General features: G+C 39.0%; 1 long non-coding RNA gene across 1 annotated transcript in view; it reads right to left on the bottom strand.

The window, feature by feature from the left end:
• Positions 1-873: 873 nt before the first annotated feature.
• The window catches only part of LOC102749095 (uncharacterized), a 476,674-nt gene continuing 455,075 nt past the window's right edge, over positions 874-22,472 (bottom strand). Inside the window, exon 3 of the long non-coding RNA XR_014148650.1 lies at positions 874-922. This is a non-coding gene — a long non-coding RNA (uncharacterized LOC102749095). The remainder of the gene's footprint in view (positions 923-22,472) is intronic.

Below are 22,472 nucleotides of genomic sequence, written 5' to 3'. Positions count from 1 at the left end.
TAATTTTTAGAAAGGCACAGATGGTAGTAAGCTCTTCATAATTTCCCCTTAGGCATGGGAGTATGAGGGCAGAGAGCAGAGAGTACACTAGGATTGTGGGCTAAGTAAAGAGCGAGATCAAGAAGCATAATGGAATCCCTCCTATTGAAGAGGAAAAGCAGTAAGTGACCTGCATCTCATCTGTCAGTATCTTAGCGGAGGTAGCCCATGGGGCATTGCTTGCCCTGGTCTGAGGGCCTGGAGTGCAGCCCTCGCGGGTGGTGAGATCTTGGACAGGGGTGATGGTGTCCAAGGCAGTGTCTTCTGCATGGTGAACTCCTGGGCCAGAGCAGTGTGATCTGGGACATGGGACTGGTGTATCCTTTCCAAGTGGATACCCACTCAGAATGATATGGGTCATGGGTTTTTTTGTTTTTGTTTTTTGAGTGTTTTATTTCCTGAGAATAGAAATTACAAAATTGAACCGAGAGGAAAAAAGCAAACTAAAATCCTGAGAATCTGATGACCATTTAATCCTTTTAAAGTCACTAACTCTTGGGGCACCTGGGTGGCTCAGTGGGTTGAGCCTCGACTCTTCATTTCAGCTCAGGTCATGATCTCAGGGTCGTGGGATCCAGCCCCACGTCAGGTTTGCGTCAGGCCTGCGTCAGGCTTGCTTCCGCTCTGCGTTCAGTGAGGAGTCTGTTGGAGATTCTCCCTCTGCCTCTCCCCACCCTGTGCTCACTCTCTCTAAAATAAATAAATCTTTAAAGTCACTAACAGTTTTAATAGAAGTGCCTTAATTTTACATTCACAAAGCTAATTACAATACACTATAATGAATTTGGGGGGGGGGTTTCTTTCTTTCTTTTCTTTCTTTCTTTCTTTCTTTTTCTTTTCTTTCTTTCTTTCTTTCTTTCTTTCTTTCTTTCTTTCTTTCTTTCTTTCTTTCTTTCTTTCTTTCTTTCTTTCTTTCTTTCTTTCTTTCTTTCTTTCTTCTTTTCTTTTCTTTTCTTTTCTTTCATTCATCAGAGGGTATAAACGTCCCTCCTACAACCTATAATATAATAAGACTGAGCTGCTTGTGGGATTTGAAGGCAGTGTTGCGCCCGCGAGCTTGACTCGCGAGTACCCGGTAAGTGCGGGGCTCTGTGGGCGTCCGGGCAGCCAGCGCGGTGGCGGCGCCCCTGAGCCTGGCGTGACTGGGCCGGAGTACCGGAACCCAGCGCCTCAGGGAGCGCGGCCAGACCTCAGGTCTCCCCAGCAGCCCAGGGTTTTGCCCGGATGGGTGATGAGGCGGGTTCTGCAGCAAATGGGTTTCAGGCCCCGTGGCCTGACTCCGAGGCGCGTCTGGCCCGTCCGATCGCTGCGGCGCAGGGGATTGCAGCTGCAGCGTAGACCGTATGCAGACCCTCCGACTCGGCCAGTCCCCATGGGCCCCGTGTCCGGTGTGTTGGTTTGATTGCTGGCAGGCAAGCTGGCAGGGCCTTCGGGCTGCAGAACTTGCGTTAGCCACGCTCCATGTCGCGTGGACCCCAACGTTTGCCCTGTCTGGTTGAAACAGTGACCGACTCGGAGGGTTTGGGCCTCCGGGTCACGAACCAGTGAGAGCGCTCAGCCCGAAAGCAACCAGACCAATCGCCTATGTGATGGTGCGCGGCTGCCCCCGACAAGCTTTTGTAGCCCCGCGCCGGTTTTGCTCGAGCACGCAGGAGTGTCACCAAGGAGGGGCTGTCTTGCTTCATGGGCGTGGGACATGGTGTTGATTTTATTATTATCTCTGAATGTGATTTTCATTTGCAAAGTGGGATTTTCTGTCTTCCTTCTTGATAGTCCACACTGTCCTGTGGCAATGGCCCTGGACAACTAATTTTTCTGTCCTTGAGAGGTTTGGGGGGAGATCCCAGAAGAATTATCCACCTATTTATAATCTGAATACTGAAGGTTTTCTGGGTGGTGGAAATTCAGGTTCAAATCCCATATGAGATGAGATGAGATGAACAAATGTCTGGCCTGACAGAAAATGTGTGGTTAACAGGTCCCAGAAGACAGTGCACCCTCAGTCTAGCTTCTTGCCCTTACGGGTTGGAGGCAGGATTGAAAATCCTTGAAGACAGCGGAGGCATTATCCAAGGACCACATACATGAGTTTTCATACATACATAGAGGCTAGACATGCCCTCTTTAAAGATAGGAAAGGGCATTGGAAAGTTGTTTGTTTAGTTGGTGTAAGTTATGAGTTATCCAAGGAAGTCTTAAATTAAGAGAGAATAGGCCTGGGGCAAGATAGAGACCCATTTATGGGTCCATTGGCAGACTAGAGTTTAAAGAGAAGTTATTTGAAGAGCCCATTATAGGTCTCATTTAACTGGCTGGCTGGGACCTGTTGGGAAGGTCAAAGTTCAGTTGAATGCCTTTTCTAAGAGTCCACTATTGTGTAGTTTGAGAAATGAAATGTGTGTCTTGGTAACTATCAGTAATTTCTAGAACTCTGAAGGGGATGAGGAGTGTCTGGTGAGGCCTTGTCTTTTGGCCTTAGCATACAGAGAGACATGTGTGACTTTGATTTATATCTTGGTTATCGGTGAGGCAAGAGATTTGGAGATTTTTACCTTGAGGGAAGGGGACCAACTTTCAGGCAGTGGCCCCAAAGTTTGTAAATATGTGCAGATGGTGCTAAGATGACTGCCTGAAATTCGGCCACATGTGCTGACTCTTGTGTCCTGTCCTTTATCAGGGACATCCTGGTGAAGGGATGAAAGCAGCAACATCTCCCTGGGCTCCCTCCCGTATGGTGGTGGCCGTGCTCTCTGTACGCTGTGAGCTTGCACTGCTGTTCACTCAGTTAATCGCAGGCAGCCCCCCAGGTAGTCCAGGGTCCGGAGGAGGGGTGGCATCTGGCAAGGGGCTGAGAACACAGGAGGCCATTTCTCTTGCAATCGGAATAAGCCGCAGGGCCCACGTTTGGCTCTGTCCTGCAAGGAGGCCTCAGTAGCAGTGCTGAGCTTGTGGGGTGTCCCTGCCATGGCCCAGGGCCTGATGGGCAGCTGGGTACAGAGAGTCATAGGCTCGGGGTCTGTGGGAGCCGCTCTTTCCAGGGTGTCTCAGGATGTGGCCAGCAATTGCTGCTCTGGTGATATTATGGCATGAGACTGAGAAGGGTGGTTCCTGGCCTCAGAGGTGGTCCAGAGGCCCCGGGGTAAGAGGGGAGGTTGTCATAGCCCCTCCAAGGAAGTGCCTGTTGATTTTCATTTGGACAGACTCTGGGGCCTTTTGTTGGAGGGAGCCCCACTTAAGATGGACTGATTTGTAAGTAGTAGTGCCAGTGAGATTAAGTAAAACTTGAAATGAGGATTGTGTTGCCTCCAGAACCCAAAAAGGACTAAAAAATGTTGACTTGTATGCCCTTAATGAGTGTGTCAAATGAATCTCCTCGGAGATGGATGTCATCAAACTAAGGTAATACCTGTGGCCCTGGAGAAAGGTAAATGCAGTTAGGAGCTTTTCTGCAAACATTGTGCGTGATGGCAAAGCTGCCGAGGTGCCCCATGGGTGGTCTGGTCATGGTGTATTGTGTTCCTTCGAAGGTGAAGGCAAGCTGGCTGAGGGGCTGTGTGAAGAGGCACTGAATTGAACATACTAGCCGGTTTCTGATTGGATGACGTTAGTAATTTCAGTAATACTGGGTATTGAGTGTGGGGGCCTTCGTGGATGGGACCACAGCATTTAAGATTGCAGTGATCCAGGGGCACCTGGGTGGCTCAGTTGGTTACTTGTCTGTCTTCAGCACAAGTCATGATCCCAGGCTCCTGGGATCGAGCCCCACATCGGGTTCCCTGCTCAGAGTCTGCTTCCCCCTCTCCCTCTGCCTGTCTCCCCAGCTTGTGCTCTTTCTCTGAAATAAATAAATAAAAATCTTAAAAAAAAAGATTGCAGCGATCCAGCATGAGGCATCATCTATTCTCCTAGATTTAAGAACAGGCAGAAGTGGGCTGTCAAGTGGAGAAGCAGTAGGTGATTGATGAATCACCCATTCATCAATTGGGTCACATATAAGTTCCCATACTTGAAGGACCTATTTTAACCCTCACTGGACCATATTAACTACTTTATTTTTTTTTTTTAATTTATTTACTTATTTGAGAGAGACTGCAAGTGAGCACAAGCAGGGGAAGGGGCAGAGGAAGAGGGAGAAGCAGACTCTCTGCTGAGCAGGGAGCCCAGGACCCTGGGATTATGACTCGAGCTAAAGGCAGACGCCTAACTGACTGAGCCCCCAAGGCGTCCCCATATTAACTACTTTAACCAGAGATCTGTGGGGTTCTATTTTGTCAAACCAGTTTGTTCAGTGTCAAAGACTTAATTTAGGTTTAATTTATTACTCATGCTCACTGTGGAATGTTTTAGGGCAGTGGGTACTCGCTATGGGAAAGGCAAGGCTGTAGTTAAAGTGAGGCACACCTATGTTTTCTCCATATTTAGTTACTCTCCTCAAAATATCGGGCTACCATATTCAAATTTATCCTCAGGTATAACTGAAATTTGAGTCCCAATATTGAGTCCATGAAGTTTTACCAATTGGTGTATTTTATTATTTTTTATAAGATTTTATTTATTTGAAAGAGAGAAGTGGGTAGGGGGGGAAGCAGAGGGAGAGGGACAGGCAGACTCTGCACTGAGCACAGAGCCCGATGTGGGGGCTCGATCCCATGACCCTGAGATCATGACCTGGGCCGAAATCAAGAGTGGGACGCTTAACGGACTGAGCCACCCAGACGCCAATTGGCGTATTTTAGTACATATTAAGTTAATTCAGAACCTTTACATTGTAGAGACATAAGACCTAATCAGTGCCCTTTTTATCTTTTTGTTATGTAAATTCTTTCAGTAAATTTTGGATTTCCAACTGGCTCAAATTATGAAACTTTGTTTCATTTTTTTCTTTTTTAAGATTTTATTTGTTTATTTGACTGAGAGCCAGAGAGCACAAGCGGGGCCGGGGCGGGGGGGATGGCAGAGGGAGAAGGAGAAGCAGGCTCCCCGCTGAGCAGGGAGCCTGATGCGGGACTTGATCCCAGGACCCTGGGATCATGACCTGAGCCAAAGGCAGACGCTTAACCCACTGAGCCAGGCAGGTGCCCCTGAAACTTTGTTTCAATTTAATAGTGTGTGTGTCCATGTCCATTGATTTTATTAGCTTTTCCTGTATCCAGGCTTTTTTCTTTCTGTCTTTCCTTTTACTGTTCTTTCCTTTTTTCCTTCCTCCTCCTGCCCCAGAAACCCCTCCTCCCTCCTTCCTTCCCTCCATCATTGGATATGGCGGGGGAGCGGGGAGAGGTTCTTTAGCCTGCTCATTCATCATTTTCCTCTGGAGAGCCTCAGATCAGTGTTGTTGTATTTAGGGACCTCCCTCATAGTGACGGTTGTATAAGGTCTAAGTACTTCAGGCTTCACGTAGATTTGTGCTGATGCCTTGGTCGTGCCACATGGGTACCGTGGGTATTTTCTTCTGTAACTGAAAATTAGATTTTTCATTGCAATGCAGCATAAGAGTGCTGGCCCCACAGCCCAGAGGTTGACGGATGGAAACTTCTTTGCTACAGATCTGCCATTTCCTGTATGGGGAAAGTCATGGTTTTCGGTTTCTCTATTTGGAAAATGGAGGAGAGGGACATGGCCTGCTCCTAAGTGGCTATCTTTCATTCCAAGGCTTCCCAGTCCCCCTCCAAGGGATTTGGGTTGGCACTTAGAGCTCTAGGAGCCTCTCCTTGGGACAACGCAGTAAGCCCCTTATCTGAAGTATCAGTCCCTTGGCATTTGTTACGCAGTGAACCTTACTAAAGCCCAAGCACGCTGTCTAGGAGTCTTGCCTCATTCGAGCAATTGGGTAACCTTGGTAGGTTATGCTAGGTGGGGTGGCCTGAGGGTACAGCGATGGCAAATTCCTCCCCTAGCCCGTCCCTCGCTCTTCATGGTTGCTTTAAGATTTTCTACTTAACTACTGGTTACAGCAATTTGATTATGGTGTGTTTTGGTGTGTGTGTATTTTCTACTTGTGGTTTGTTGTTTTAATCAAATTGGAAAATTCTGGCCATTTTTTTTCCTATGGTGTTTCTACATTCCCTTATTCTGACACTTCATTTACATGTAGTTTTGAACTCGATGTTCCCTCAGAAGTCATTGAACTTTTATTTTTTCCATTCATTTTATCTTTGTGCTTTCATGTTTACTAGTCTTTTCTACTGCAATGTCTAATCCACTGTGAATCTTTTTTTTTTTTTTTAAAGATTTATTTATTTGACAGAGAAAGAGAGAGCACAAGTAGGCAGAGAGGCAGGCAGAGGGAGAGGGAGAGGCAGGCTCTCTGCTGAGCAGGGAGCCAGACGTGGGGCTCGATCCTAAGACCCCAGGATCATGACCCGAGCCGAAGGCAGCCGCTTAACCAACTGAGCCACCCAGGCGCCCCTAACCCACTGTTAATCTTATCGTGTGAAAATTTTATTTCATACATTGTTTTTTATCTCTAAAAGTTCTATGTGGGTTTTTAAAAATGAGTTTCTCTCTTCATTATGTCCTAATTTGCCTTTGAATATGTGGATACAGTTCCTCGTCTGCTAATTTAACATCTCTTACCATTCTTTTTTAATTTTCTCCTGGTTAGGGAGAAAATTCTTCTTGGGTCCTGGCATGTCTAATAACTTTTTATTGGATGCTGGGCATTATGATAAATGTATTGTTGAATGTTTGGATTTTGTTGTTTTCCCTCAAGGAGTATAAGGCATTTAAGTTATTTGTTGATCACTTTGACAGATTTGAGCTTTGTTTATAGATTGTTATGGTGAAGCTAGAATAGATTTCATTCAAGAGATAGTTCAGTCATAGTCCTGTGGGATAGCCTTGTTGTGGTTGACAATGAATGCCCTAGTTACCACTCAGAGCTCAAGGCTTCAGTTCTTGCCCTGCATAACTCTGGGAATTGTTCAGTTTGAAACTGATACATCTTTTTTTTGCTCAACCACGTGAGTTTCATTTCATGCATGTTTGGCCTCATACTAAGCACAGATTAAAGGGTACTTATATGGAGCTCCCTTTCTGCATCACTCCCTTCTCTCTAGAGCTCTGTCCTGCAGCCGACATCTCTTTTCATACTCAGCATTCTGGGCTCTGATTAAGTTCCCCTCCCTGTACCACTGTTAGGAAAATGCATCCAGGCAAGAAGATGGAGCAATCCTAGAGCTCACTTCTTTCCTTCTCGTCTCTCAAGGATAACAGCCCTGCTCTGTCTGTTGTCCATTGTTTGAAACAGTTCCTTTATGTATTTTGTCCAGTTTTCTAGTGATTTATGATAGAGCAAATGTGGTCTTTGTTATTTTATCCTTTATTGATAAATAGTGACACACATTAAGTTACCCATAAACACTTGGTAAATACTGACATATACATGTATATATCTCCATGAAATGCTACAATAATCAAAATAAAGAACATCCAGCGTTCCCAAGTTTCCTTTTGCCCCTTATCATCCATTCCCATTCCATCCCCATGCAACCACTGATCTACTTTAAGTCCAGTAGATTTATTTGTATTTTCTAGATCTTTATATAGAGAGTGGAATCATAAATACAGACTCATTTTTATCTGGCTGCTTTTACTTACCATACTTTGAGATTCATTCACATTGTTGCATGTATCAGTAGTTCATCCCTTTAAATTGATGACTAGTACTTCATTTAATGGATGAATTACAATCTGTTTATGTGTTCACCTGATAATATTTGGGTTTCTCTCAGTTTTAGACCCTTTCAAATGAAGTTACTCTGAATATTTGTGTAGAATTCTTTACGTGTACATATGCCTTCACATCTTGTGGGTAAATAAGAGTGTGATAGCTGGGTTGTATGGTAGGTGTATGTTTGACTTTTTAAAAATTCCCAAACAGTTATTCAAAGTTATTCATGTCAGCAGTTTAAGAGTTCCAGTTGTTTCACATCTTTGCCAACATTTGATATTATCAATCTTTTTAATTTTAGTCATTCTAGTGTGTGTGTAGTGGTATCTCATTATGGTGTTAATTTGCATTTTCCTATGACTAAAGATGTTGAGCATCTTTTCATGTATTTATTTACCTTCTGTATATTTTCTTGGTAAAGTGTTCACACTTCTGCAAATTTTTAATATTTTTCCTTATTGAGTTGTAAGATTTCTTGATATACAAAACATGTCCTTTGTTAATATATATTTTGGAAATATTTTCTCTTCAGTCTTTAGCTTGCCTTTTCATTTTCTTAAGTGTCCTTAGGACAGAAGTTTTAAATATTGATGAAGTCTAATGTATTGGCAATCATGCTCATAGATTAAGAAATTAAAGACTAAGATGTCATTGCAGGTTCATTTTTAAATTATATAGAAATGCACTTATATTTTAAAATTATATAAAAATGCAATTATATAGGACCTGTATAATCAAAACAACCTTGAAGTTTCAGAAAAAATTCTAATTACTCCTGCTACATGATTTCAAGATATTTTATTCAGCAACAAGAATCAAGATGTTATGGTACTGACATAAAGATAGAACAATAGATGAATAGTATCCAGAAAATAAAAACCTGAACATTTACAATTAATGATTTTGACAAAAGTGCCAGTATAATTAAATGGGAAAATATAATCTTTTCAACAAATAGGACTGAACTAATGGTACAGCCATATACAAAAAATGAATTTGGATTTTCACCTCACACCATATAGAAAAATTAACTCAAGGGACATAAGCATCATAAGTCAGTGTGAGTCCTTTCCTTTTTCTCTCCCCTTGATTTACAACTCATCAGACATCCATAACTAGGGCAAAAAGTGCCTCTGGCCAGAAGGGAATGGCATTATATATTCAAAATGCTGAAAGAAATATTCCTGCAACCAAGAATACTCCATCCAGCAAGGCGATATATCATTGAGAAGGAGAGATAAAGAATTTCTCAGACAAACGAAAGTTAAAGAATTTCATCACCAATAAACCAGTCTTACAGGAAATATTAAAGGGGACTCTTTGAGTAGAAAGGAAAGACCATAAGTAGAAGTAAGAAAAGTAGGATGCACAAAAGCAGTAAAATTAAGTATATCTATAAAAATTAGTCAAGGGATTCACAAAATAAAAGGATGTGAAGTGGGATGGAAGAGGAGTAAAGAATGGCTTCAAATTAAGGGGCCATCAACCTTATACAGACTGCTATATGCATAAGATGTCATATATAATCCTAATGGTAACCACAAATAAAAAAAAAACAGTAAGGGACATGCAAAACAAAAAAAAATACAGAGAAAGGAGTCCAGGTATATCACTAAAGAAAGCCAGGAAACTATGAAAGCGCAAGAGAAGAAACAGAACTATAAAAACGACCAGAAAACAAATAACAAAATGGCAATAAGTACATACCTATAATAATTACTTTGAATGTAAATCGACTAAACACTCCAATCCAAAGACATAGAGTGACAAAATGGGTAAGAAAGCAAATTCCATCCATACACTGCATACAAGACACTCCTTTCAGAACTAAAGACACCTGCAGATAGAAGGTGAAGGGATGGAAAAGCGTTCATCATGCAAATGGAAGTGAAAAGAAAGCTGGGATGGCAATATTTATATTGGACAGAATAGACTTTTTAAAAAATTAACATATAATGTATTATTTGCTTCAGGGGTACAGTTCTGTGATTCATCAGTCTTACACAATACCCAGCCCCAATGTCCATCACCCAGCCACCCTGGACAGAATAAATCTTAAAGACTGTAATAGGAGACAAAGACGGGCACTATATAATCATAAAGGGAACAATTGAACAAGAAGATATGACACTTGTAAATATTTATGCACCCAACATGGGAGCACCCAAATACATAAAGCAGCTAATAACAAACATAAAGGAACTAATCAATAGTACAATAATAGTAGGGGACTTTTATACCCCACTTACATCAATGGATAGATCAAACAAAATCAACAAGGAAACAGTGGCTTTGAATGATACATTGAAACAGATGAATCTAACAGATACCACCAGAACATTCCATCATAAAACAGCAAAATACACATTCTGTTCAAGTGCATATGGAACATTCTCGAGAGTAGATCACATGCTAGGCTAAAAATCAAGTCTCAACAAATTAAAAAAGATGGAAGTCATACCATGCATATTTTCTGACCACAACACTATGGATCCAGAAAACAACCACAAGAAAAAGTCTGGGAAGAACACAAATACATGGAAGTTAAATACCATGCTACTAAGCAGTGAATGAGTCAACCAAGAAAGTAAAGAGGAGATCAAAAAAATACATGGAGATAAATAAAACTGAAAACACAATAGTCCAAAATCTTTGGGATGCAGCAAAAGAGGGAAGTTTGCAGCAATACAGACCTACCTCAAGAAACAGGAAAAATCTCAAACAACCCGCCTCACACCAAAAGAAGGTAGAAAAAGAAGGGCAAAGAAAACCCAAAACAAGCAGAAGAAAGGAAATAATAAAGATTAAAGCAGAAATAAGTGAAGTAGAAACTAAAAAAAAAACCAGATCAATGAGACCAGGAGCTGATTCTTCAAAAAGATCAATAAAATTGATAAACTATTTGCCAGACTAATTAAAAAAAAAAAAGACACAAAATCAGAAATGAAATGAGAAATAACACCAAAGAAATAAAAAGAATGACAAGTAAATATGAAAAGCATATGTCAACAAACTGGACAACCTAGAAGAAATGGATAACTTAACTAGAAACATACAACCTTCCAAAACTGAATCAGGAAGAAATAGAAAATTTGAACAGTGATGAAATTGAATCTGTAATAATAATAATAAAAAACTCCCAACAACAAAAGTCCAGGACCAGGCGGCCTTCCTAGGTGAATTCTACCAAACATTTAAAGAAGAGTTAATACCTATTCTTCTCAAACTATTCCAAAAAATAGAAAAGGAAGAAAAGCTTCCAAATTCATTCTATGAGGACAGCATTACTCTGATACCAAAACCAAATAAAGACACTACAAAAAGAACTACAGGCCAGTATCTCTGATGAATGTGGATACAAAAATCCTCAAAATACTAGCAAACTGAATCCAACAATACAATAAAAAAGTCATTCACCACAATCAAGTGGGATTTATTCCTGACATGCAAGGATGGTTCAATATTCTCAATGTGCTACATCACATCAACAAAAGAGAGGATAAAAACCATATGATAATTTCAATAGATGCAGAGAAAGATTAGACAGAGTACAATATCCATTCATGATAAAAACTCTCAACAAAATAGGCTTAGAAGGAAATTACCTCAGCATAATCAAGGCCATATGTAAAAAACCCACAGCTAACATCATGCTCAATGGTGAAAAACAGAACTTTTCCTCTAAGATTAGGGACAAGACAAGAATGTCCACCCTCACTGCTTTTATTCAACATAGTACTAGAAGGCCTAGCCACAGTAATCAGACAACAAAAAGAAATAAAAGGCATCCAAATTGGTAAGGAAGAAGTAAAACTTTCACTATTTGCAGATGGCATGATACTATATATAGAAAACCTGAAAGACTACCAAAAAACTTAGAACTGATAGATGAATTCAGTAAAGTCACAGATACAAAATCAATATACAGAAATCTGTTAAATTTCTATATACTAATAATGAAGAAGCAGAAAGAGAAATTAAGAAAATAGTCCAATTTACAATTGCACCAAAAATAATAAAATACTTAGGAATAAACTTAACCAAGGAGGTGAAAAACCTGTACTCTGACAACTATAAATCTGATGAAAGAAATTGAAGATGACACAAACAGAAAGATAATTCTATGCTCATGGATGGGAAGAATATTGTTAAAATGTCCATACTACCCAAAGCAATCCACAGATTTAATGCAATCCCTATCAAAATACCAATAGTATTTTTTCCCAGAATGAGAATAAATAATCCTAAAATTTGTATGGAATCACAAAAGACCCTGAATGGCAAAGTAATCTTGACAAAGAAGAACAAAGCTGGAGGATTTCTCCTTTTTGGAGAACCCAAAAAGAAACTCATGATTATATGGTCAGTTAATCCTTGGCAAAGGAGGCAAGAACATACAGTGGGGAAAAGATAGTCTCTTCAACAAATGGTGTTGGGAAAACTGAATCACTTTCTTACACCATACATAAACTCAAAATGAATTAAAAATCTAGGGCGCCTGGGTGGCTCAGTTGGTTAAGCGACTGCCTTCGGCTCAGGTCATGATCCTGGAGTCCCTGGATCGAGTCCCGCATCGGGCTCCCTGCTCAGCGGGCAGCCTGCTTCTCCCTCTGACCCTCCCCCCTCTCATGTGCTCTCTCTCTCTCATTCTCTCTGTCTCAAATAAATAAATAAAATCTTTAAAAAAAAAAAATCTAAATATGAGAACTGAAACTATAAAAATCCTAGAAGAGAGCACAAGCAGTAATTTCTCTGACATCGGCTGTAACAACATCTTTCTAGATATCCCTCTTGAGGCAGGGGAAGGCAAAAGCAAAAATAAACTTTTAGGACTACATCAAAATTAAAAGTTCTTGCACAGCAAAGAAAATGAAACTAAATGACAGTCTACTGAATGAGAGGAGATATGGGCAAATGACATATCTGATAAAGGCTTAGGATCCAAAATATATAAAGAACTTATAAAACCCAACATCCACAAAACCAAATAATCCAATTAAAAAATGGGCAGAAGACATAAACAGACATTTTTCCAAAGAAGATATACAGGTGGCCAACAGACACATGAAAAGATGCTCAGTATACTCATTATAAAGGAAATGCAAATCAAAGCCATAATGGTATATCACCTTACACCTGCCAGAATGGCTAAATTCAAAAACACAAGAAATACCAAGTGTTGACAAGGATGTGGAGAAAAAGGAACCCTCTTAAACTGTTCATGGGAATGCAGATTGGTACAGCCACTGTGGAATACAGTATGGAGGTTCCTTAAAAAATTAAAAATAGAATTACCATATGATCAGTAATTCCACTGCAGGGTATTTACCCAAAGAATACAAAAACACTAATTCAAAAAGATATATGCACCTCTTTGTTTATTGCAGCATTATTTATAATAGCCAAATTATGGAAGTAACCCGTGTCCATCAATAGATGAATAGATAAAGAAGATGTGATATATATATATATATATTCTTCCCCTTTGTCCAACTTGAGAATATACATATAAATATATACATTATATATATAAAAATATACATATATATTTATATTATATATTATATATATATAATGGAATATAATTCAGCCATAAAAGGAATGAAATCTTGCCCTTTGCAAGATAAGTGAAATAAGTCAGAAAAAACAAATGCCATATGATTTCACATGTGGAATTTAAGAAACAAAGAAAAAAAGAGACAAACCAAAAAACAGACTCTTAACTATAGAGAACAAACTGGTGGTTGCCAGAGGGGAGAGGGGTGGGGGTTGGGTGAAGTAGGTGATGGGAATTAAGAGTACACTCCCAGCATGATGAGCATTGAGTAATGTATAGAATTGTTGAATTTACTATATTGTACACCTGAAACTAATATAACACTATGTTAACTATACTGGAATTAAAACTTTTTTTTTTTTAAAGATTTTATTTATTTATTTGAGAGAGAGAATGAGACAGAGAGAGAGAGCATGGGAGGGGGGAGGATCAGAGGGAGAAGCAGACTCCCTGCTGAGCAGGGAGTCCGATGCGGGACTCGATCCCGGGACTCCCAGGATCATGACCTGAGCCGAAGGCAGTCGCTTAACCAACTGAGCCACCCAGGCGCCCCTGGAATTAAAACTTTTTAAAAATGCAAAAAAAAATAATAATAATAACGTGCCTTTGCACAGCATACCGGGACACCTGTGAGATCCAAACATGCACCTGAAGGTGGGTGGATTGGACTGTGGAGGAGGTTGCAGGGAAACAGGTGTTGGCTGTAGAAGGCTGGGTCTGGCAGTGAGCCAGCATGAACTTTTTGGCAGAGGAGTTGAGGGTGAACGTGATGAGCGGGGTCTGCCTGGCCACAAGTGCTGCAGCTGGGGGACCAGTTGTCTCTTCACTGAGTCTGTGGTGACTGAGAGGAGGGCAAGGAAAGGGTAGTAGCCAAGGGCAACTGAAGGAAAGCATCTCCTGTGTCTGCTCCAGGAGGCAAGATGACTATGCACGGACCTCTGGGAGCCCCTGCCCCCAACTTGAGAATTCCCCTACTGGGCTGTGGGCACAACCAAAGCTACAAGGACTGAGTACACACCTACCCCCACTGTGCTGCAACTCTTTGCCTTTTTTTCTTAATGCTGGACTCCCAACCTTAGTGGTGAGTCAGCTCTGGTGAAAGAAATTTAAAAATTTTGGGCTATAGCACCACTTTCTGGAAAACACAAGGAAGGCTCCTAACTACCAACCTGCTGACCTGCAAAGTAAAAACAGCCTTACCTTATTAGGTACTTGCTACTCGAAATGCAGCAGCAGAGGCACTTTTCATAAAATACCATGAAAAAACACAAAGTGGCTGGATGTATTAAAAAAAAAAAGACCAAACTATATGCCGCCTAACAGGAGACTCATTTCAGCTTTAAAGACACACATAGGCTCAAAGTGAAAGGATGAAAGATGATATTCCAAGCAAACAAAAACAAAAAGAAGGCAAGCATAGCCATACTTAGACAAAATATATTTCAAGGCATAAAGGGTAACGAGACATACGTCTCCTGTTTATATAATGGTAAAGGGGTCAATACTAGCAGGAATATATAACAGTCATAAGTGTATATGCATATATAAGCATATATATGATCAAAATCATACCAAGTATCTTTTCTGACCACAGTGCTATGCAACTAGAAATCAACAGTAGGAAAGTGAGAAGATGTACAAATATGTGGAAACTAAATAACATTCTTCCAAGCAACCACTGGGTCAAATAAGAAATCAAAAAGCAAATTAAAAATTATCTTGAAACATATAAAAAGAAAACAAAACATCAAGTATTGTGGGATGCAGCAAAAGCAGTTCTGAGAGAAAAGTTTATAGCAATAAATGCATATATTAAGAAATTGGAGGGGTGCCTAGCTGGCTCAGTAGAGCATGCAACTCTTAATCTCAGAGTTATGAATTCAAGCCCCATGTTGGGCATGGAGCCTACTTTAAAAAAATTTATATTTATCTATAAATTATTATACATTTACATATAATATTAATATATATATTTAGAAATTAGATCTCAAATGACCTAACTTTACACCTCAATGAACTAGAAAAAAAACAAAACCAAAGTTAGAAGGAAGATAATAATAAAAATCAGAGTGGAGGGTGCCTGGGTGGCTCAGTTGGTTAAGCAACTGCCTTCGGCTCAGGTCATGATCCTGGAGTCCCGGGATCAAGTCCCGCATCGGACTCCCTGCTCAGCGGGGAGTCTGCTTCTCCCTCTGATCCTCCCCCTCTCATGCTCTCTGTCTCCCATTCTCTCTCTCAGATAAATAAATAAAAAAATAAAAATAAATCAGAGTGGAAATAAAGATCAGAAAAACAATAGAAGGATCAACAAAACTAAGAACTGATTCTTCAGAAAGATGAACAAAACTGACAAACCTTTAGCTACAATAACTAAAGAAATTAGGAATTAAAAAGAAGACTCAATTAAAAATGAAAGAGGAGACATTACAACTGATAATACAGAAATTAAATAGAGTCATTAGAGACTACTGTGAACAATGATATGCCAATGAATTACATAATCTAGAAGAAATGGATACATTTCTAGAAGCAACCTATCAAGATTGAATCAGGAAGAAATAGAAAGAGATTAAATCAGTAAGCCAAAATCTCTCATCATAGAAAAAGCTAGGACCAGATGGCTTCACTTGAGAGTTCTACCCAACATTTAAAGAATTAACACCAATCCTCTTCAAACTCTTTCAGAATATCAGGGAGGAGGAGGGAACACTTCCAAGCTCATTCTATGAGCCTGCATTACATTGATACCAAAACCAGATAAGGATATTGTAAGAAAAACTACAGATCAATATCCTTGATGAATATAGATCCAAAAATTCAGCAGTATTAGCAAACTGAATTCAAGAATACACTAAAAGCATTATATACCCTGACCAAATGGAATTTATCCCTGGGATGCAAGGATGGTTCAACACACAGAAATCAATAAATGTAATACATTCACAGCAATAAAGTGAAATACAAATACCATATGATCATCTCAATAGATACAGAAAAAGTGTCTGACAAAATACAACATCCCTTCATGATAACCCTTAACAGTCTGGGCATGGAAGGAACATACCTCAACATAATAAATAGGCCACATACTACAGACCCATAGCTACCATTATACTTAATGGAGAAAAAAGTGAAAGCATCTCCTCTAAGATCAGGAACAATGGAAGGATGTCCACTCTCACCACTCCTATTTAATATAGTACTAGAAGTCTAGTTAGAGCAAGTAGGCAAGACAAAGAAATAGAAGGCCCAAATCAAAAAGGACTAAGTAAAGTTGTCATTATGTACTGATATTATCCTATGTATAGAAAATCCCAAAGAATCAATAAAAAAACTGTTGGAATTAAGCAACAATTTCAGTAAAGTGACAGGATATAAGATCAACATACAGAAATCAGTTGCTTCCTTTACATAATGATGAAGCATCTGAAAATGAATTAAAGAGAAACATCTCATTCACAGTAGCACCAAAAACAATAAAATACTTAGGAATAAATTCAACCAGGGAAGTGAAAGATCTATAAATAACCTTGCTGAAAGAAACTGAAGAAGACACAAACAAATGGAAAGACATTCTGTGTTCACAACAATTAATGTTGTTAAAATGGCCATACTCAAAGCCATCTACAGATTGAACACAATCTCTGTCAAATTTCCAAAGGCATTCTTCACAGAAATAGAAGAAACAATCCTAAAATTTATTTGGAACCACAAAAGATCCCAAATAGACAAAGAATTTTGGGGAAAAAAGAACAAAGCCAGAGGTATCATACTTCCAAATTTCAAAGTACAGTACAAAGTCATAGTAATAAAAACAGTATGGTACTGGCACAAAAATAGACACACTGACCAATAGAATAGAATAAAGAGCCCAGAATTAAATCATGTCATATGTAATATTCAACAAGGAAGCCAAGAATACCCAATGGGGGAAAGGATAGTCTCTTCAACAAATGGTGTGGGGAAAATGGGATTAACACTAGCAGAACAATGAAATTGGACCCCTGTTCTCATACCACTCACAAAAATTAACTTGAAATGGATCAAAGGGTTAAACCTAAGTCCTGATACCATAAAACTACTAGAAGAAAATGTAGGGAAAGAACGTCACAAACATTTGTATCGGCAATAATTTGGGAGTGGGGAGTGATGCCAAATGCAAACAACACAAAAATCAACAAATAGGATTACATCAAACTCAAAGCTTCTGTATAGCAAAAGAAACAATTAACATAATGAAAAGACAACCTACAGAATGGGAGAAATTTTTGCAAACCATATATTGGATAAGGGGTTACTACCTAAATATATAAAGAACTCCGTCAACTCAATAACAACAAAAAATCTGATTAAAAAATGGGCAGAACTATGTAGACATTTCTTCAAAAAATGACATCAAAATGGCCAACAGACACATGTAAAGATGGCCAACATCACTAATCATCAGAGAAATGTAAATCAAACTGCAAAGAGCTATCACCTCACACATGTTAGAATGGCTATCATCAAGGGGTGCCTGTATGGTGCAGTCAGTTAAGCGTCCCAGTCGTGGTTTTGGCTCAGGTCGTGATCTCAAGGTCATGGGATCGAGCCCCATGTCAGGCTCAGTGCAGTCTGCTTGGGATTCTCTCTCTCTCCCCTTCTGCCCTTCCCCACTGCCCTCTCTCTCAAATCAATAAATCTTAAAAAGTTAAAAAAAAAGAATGACCATCATTAAGAAGATAAGAGACAACAGGTGTTGGCAAGGATGTGGTGAAAAGGGAAGCCTTATACATTATTGGTGGGAATGTAAATTGGCCAACAACTATGGGAAACAATATGGAGGTTCTTCAAAAACTTAAAAATAGATCTACCATATAACCCAGCAATTCCACTTCTGGGTATATACCCAAAGGAAATGAAAAGAGGATTTTGACAACATATATGCACTCTCATGTTTATCGCACTATTATACACAACAGCCAAGCTATGGAAACAACCCAAATGCCCAACAAGAGATGAATGGATAAAAAAGATGTGGTACATAAACACAATAAAATATTAATCAGCCATGAAGAAAGAAGGTATCCTTCTATTTTTGACAACATGGATGGACCTTGAGCACATTATCCTAAGTGAAATAAGTCAAAGGATGACAAGTACTGTATGATATCACTTATATGTTTTATCTAAAAAAGTTAAACCTGTAAAAAACATAGTAAATGGTGGTTATCAGAGGATAGGGGTAAGAGTGATAGTCTTTAAGGGTACAAACTTTAACAAGTAGAAAATAAGCCTTATAGATCTAATACACAGTATGGCTATAGATAATACTATTATACTATAATTATGTAATGTGATAAATAGCACTACATCGGCAATCCTATAAATGTATCAACATGCTGCGCACTGTAAACTTACACAATGTTACGCATCAAATTTATTCAGTAAAAAAAAGAAAGTTTAACTTGAAATGGATTACAGACCTAACTGTAAGAATAAAACCATGACACATCTAGAAGAGAAATCTTATTGATCCCAGATTTAAATTTTTGATTGGATACCTGAAATGTAAATGAAAAATTTCAGAAATATAGTAAGTGGCTTAAAAAGGAAGGTTATTAGAATATGTTAGGTATGCAAAAGCTTACTGAATTTTGTGGAATGAAATCTTTATAAAGGGGCATAAATCTAAAAGGCAGTGATTAAATACAAACAAGGCACATTTTAATTTGGACTCCAAATCCTATCCATAGAATAAACCACCTCTAGAAAGCTGCAGTTTTTCAATTTGACTGAAACTATTCTTTTGGTAAATCAAAAGCACAGAAAGAGAAGCTTCAGAAAATTTCAGGCCATACCTTTGACCTTTTAATGGATGATCTAGTACCCCAGTTCCACCCCAATGGTAAAAACAAAACAAAACACTGATGAGGCAAGGTTTCAAATGCTTAGTCCCAGAATGTGACTTTAAAGGATTTCCTGTAGCCTCCCTATGCTGAGATATGGATTCTGTCAAGGGTAGTCTTAAACAAATACTTAAGTCTAGGAGGACTGATAACTACTCTCCACATTAAAGGAGTCAAGAATGGCATGCAAATGTGTGACTGCTTCCATAATTTTGAGGTAAGAGAACAGGCATTAGAGTAGGACAGGTTTAGTTTTAAATTTCAACATTGCCAGTAGCAGTGACCTTTTGCAAGTTGCATAATCTTTCAAGTTTTCTGTTTCTTTAACTGTGACAGTATCGGTCTCCTAAAACTGTTATGAGGATTAAGAATAAGAAGATAAACAGTGCAATGTCTGATACATAGTAATAGCCTAATAAATGTAGAGTATGGTTGTTATAATAATTAGTAGTAACCAGTGAGCTCCCTGTTCCAAGGACTAGGACATTCAGTGGAATGCCAGGATTCAGGGGCTACTATATTTCATTTACCTTATCACCTTTTATTTATAGTGACTTATTTAGCAATGTTGGCAGTCCAAAGAAAAGTCCTCCAAAGAATGAAGACTTCATTAGAGGCCTCTGGCTGGCTCAGTCAGTACAGCATGAGACTCTTGATCTTGGGGTCAAGAGTTCAAGCACTACAGTGGGCCTAGAGCTTACTTAAAAAAAAGCAGCAGCAGCAGCCTTCTTTAAAGGTGATGTGTCAGCCTTTGCCTGAGTTGCCTGAAGGGTAACAGAATATGCCACCCCAAAATAGGCTTCTTTGTATTATTTTGAGCTGATTATTTTGAGAAACAGCAGACCCAGGAGTTCTGAAAACAGAATAGAAATTACCCTTTTGTAATGGAAATTTAAATTTATAAAATAAATCTTCCTTTATTTCAGAAAGAGAATGACTAAATCACGAGAATCTTGTCAGTAGAGAAGACACCAACTTAAAGATTTTAATATGCATAACAAACCTTACTTTTGTTTACTATACTTTTCCTGGTTACTTCCCCTGACCTGATCTCCCCCACACTCTTCTTTCATTTTTATCTGGAATGGTATTTAAGCCAGAATTCTAAGCAACCTCTGAGAGTTAATGCATCTTTCCCTATCTCCCACGTGTACATGAGGTACACATGTTAATAATTTTTCTTCTTAATCTGTCTTATGTTACAGGGGCCTCAAGCTAAGAACTTACAAGGGTAGAAGGAAAATTATTTTTTCTTCCCTGACCCTTTGTGGAAGGTGCTGACTTTGGTCTGGCTGACTCTTTGTCCTCTGCTCCTGACTTGTGCTTACTTTTAAAATGTAACGTCATAACTTTACTCCAAATATGGTCCTTCCTATAAAGTCTAGGTGCCTGGGTGTCCTGGTGTATTTTATTCTTGATAAATGCATAACCAAACTAGTCTTCAAGGAGAACATGCCACAATTTCCAGTTTTAGAATTCATTATTATATTATTCTATGTATTAAGTTTGCTTGTTGCACATTTTTCACTATGGGTCATTCTGAGTGCAGGTTGATCCCAGCCCTTATAGCAGGATCAACATTATATCTGGAGGGGAAAGAAAAATGTTTGCTTTTATGGGGCTTAAGTAGCCTTCTTAAGCTCCTTAATCAAAGCCTTTCTTAAAGTTCTTGGCTTGGTTAAAAAAAAAAGAAGTTTCCCCTAGTCTATTATTGTTACAATTTATTGTTTGTTATATATCTTATACTTTATATGCAGTAACTTTAAACTTTGTAACAAGGTATAAATTATGACATTTTAGAAATAAGAAAACAGGCTATGTAGTATTAATTTGCTCTAAGACTAGAGAGTACAAAAAAGGCCTGATTTTTCAGATTTCTGCAGGTTTGAAAAAGATGTGACTTCAAAATCCAGGGTCAGAATTTGAACACAGACCTGGCCTAGACCTATATGTCCCTTTCCAGATATATTTGTGAGCACAGCCTCTGGAGTCAGACTGCTTGGCTTCAAATCTCAGCTCCAACAAATTAATAGATGCCTACTTCATAGGATAATACAGAGTGAGGAAAGAGACCCTGCAAGGGAAGGTATGAAACAGGGAAGAACAATGCTGCTTACTCTAGTTTTGTTGAAGCTGCTGATCCCTAAGCATTCTTCCATTGACTCTGGGAGAATGCAGGATGATGCCCAAGGAAAATCAGAGGCAGGGATAAAAGATTAGGAATTTTAGTTCCCTCTGTCTACATAACTTTATGCTATAGGAGAAAACCAATTCAATAACTTGATTTACTTATTTTACTTAAAGGACAGGCAAGCAATAACTATATAATAGAGAGATCTTTAAAAATTCCTCTAAATAGATATTCAAGTTCATTTCAAGTGCCAATGATCATGTAATGTGCCAAGAAAATCAAGATGAGTAAAGTTTGATTCCTGTTCTTAAAAGGCGCACAGTCTAGCTTAAGTGCTATAACAAGGGGAGGTCAACAAAACACTATATGTAATGATTAATTCTGCTTAGAGGGCTGTGGTGTCTAAGAAAACTTTCACAGAAATGTCAGACATTAGCCAGTCTGGACATTAAATTGTTGGACAGAAACTTTACATTAGGGTTGGCTTGGTATAAAGATAAAGTGACCCCTTCTCAGCTCTAACAGTCTTCCAAGAGGATAAAAGTATCAGATATAATGAATCTACCATTGGGGTCAGGTAGTTAACTATTGTATGGTTTAGAGTTAATTGTGTATGTGGTTTTTTAAAGATTTTATTTATTTATTTGACAGAGAGACACAGCGAGAGAGGTAACACAAGCAGGGGGAGTGGGAGAGGGAGAAGCAGGCTTCCTGCCGAGCAGGGAGCCCAATGTGGGGCTTGATCCCAGGACCCTGGGATCACGACCTGAGCTGAAGGCAGACGCTCAACGACTGAGCCACCCAAGTGCCCCGAGTTAATTGTTTTTTTGTTCATTGCCTCGGGTGGGTAAAAATCTGTCTTTATCAAGAGTTAGTCCAAATATTCTATCCTAGGTAAATGTGAATCAGTATGTCAACTCCCCATCTTTCCATTTCCCCACTTTGTAAGAAGTACCGTAATGAGATGAATATACATAGCAGAAAGACTGTTTGGTCTAAATATCAAAGTTTATTGAAATAAAATATAATCTATAATAAAAAATACTGAGGGTGTTATCACTGGTTACAGTTTTAAGTACATTAACAAAAAAATCCAACATTTTAATCCAAGAATGACACTATCCTTGTGGTACAGTAACAAACATGAAATTAAATGTTGAATAATACTGAATAATTGTCAGAAATATT

This window comes from Leptonychotes weddellii, chromosome 9 (genome assembly GCF_054177405.1).
Source record: "Leptonychotes weddellii isolate Sample4059 chromosome 9, ASM5417740v2, whole genome shotgun sequence".
Taxonomy (NCBI): domain Eukaryota; kingdom Metazoa; phylum Chordata; class Mammalia; order Carnivora; family Phocidae; genus Leptonychotes; species Leptonychotes weddellii.
The sequence above is the reverse complement of the archived record's forward strand: the minus strand, read 5'-3'. Positions and strand labels throughout refer to the sequence as shown.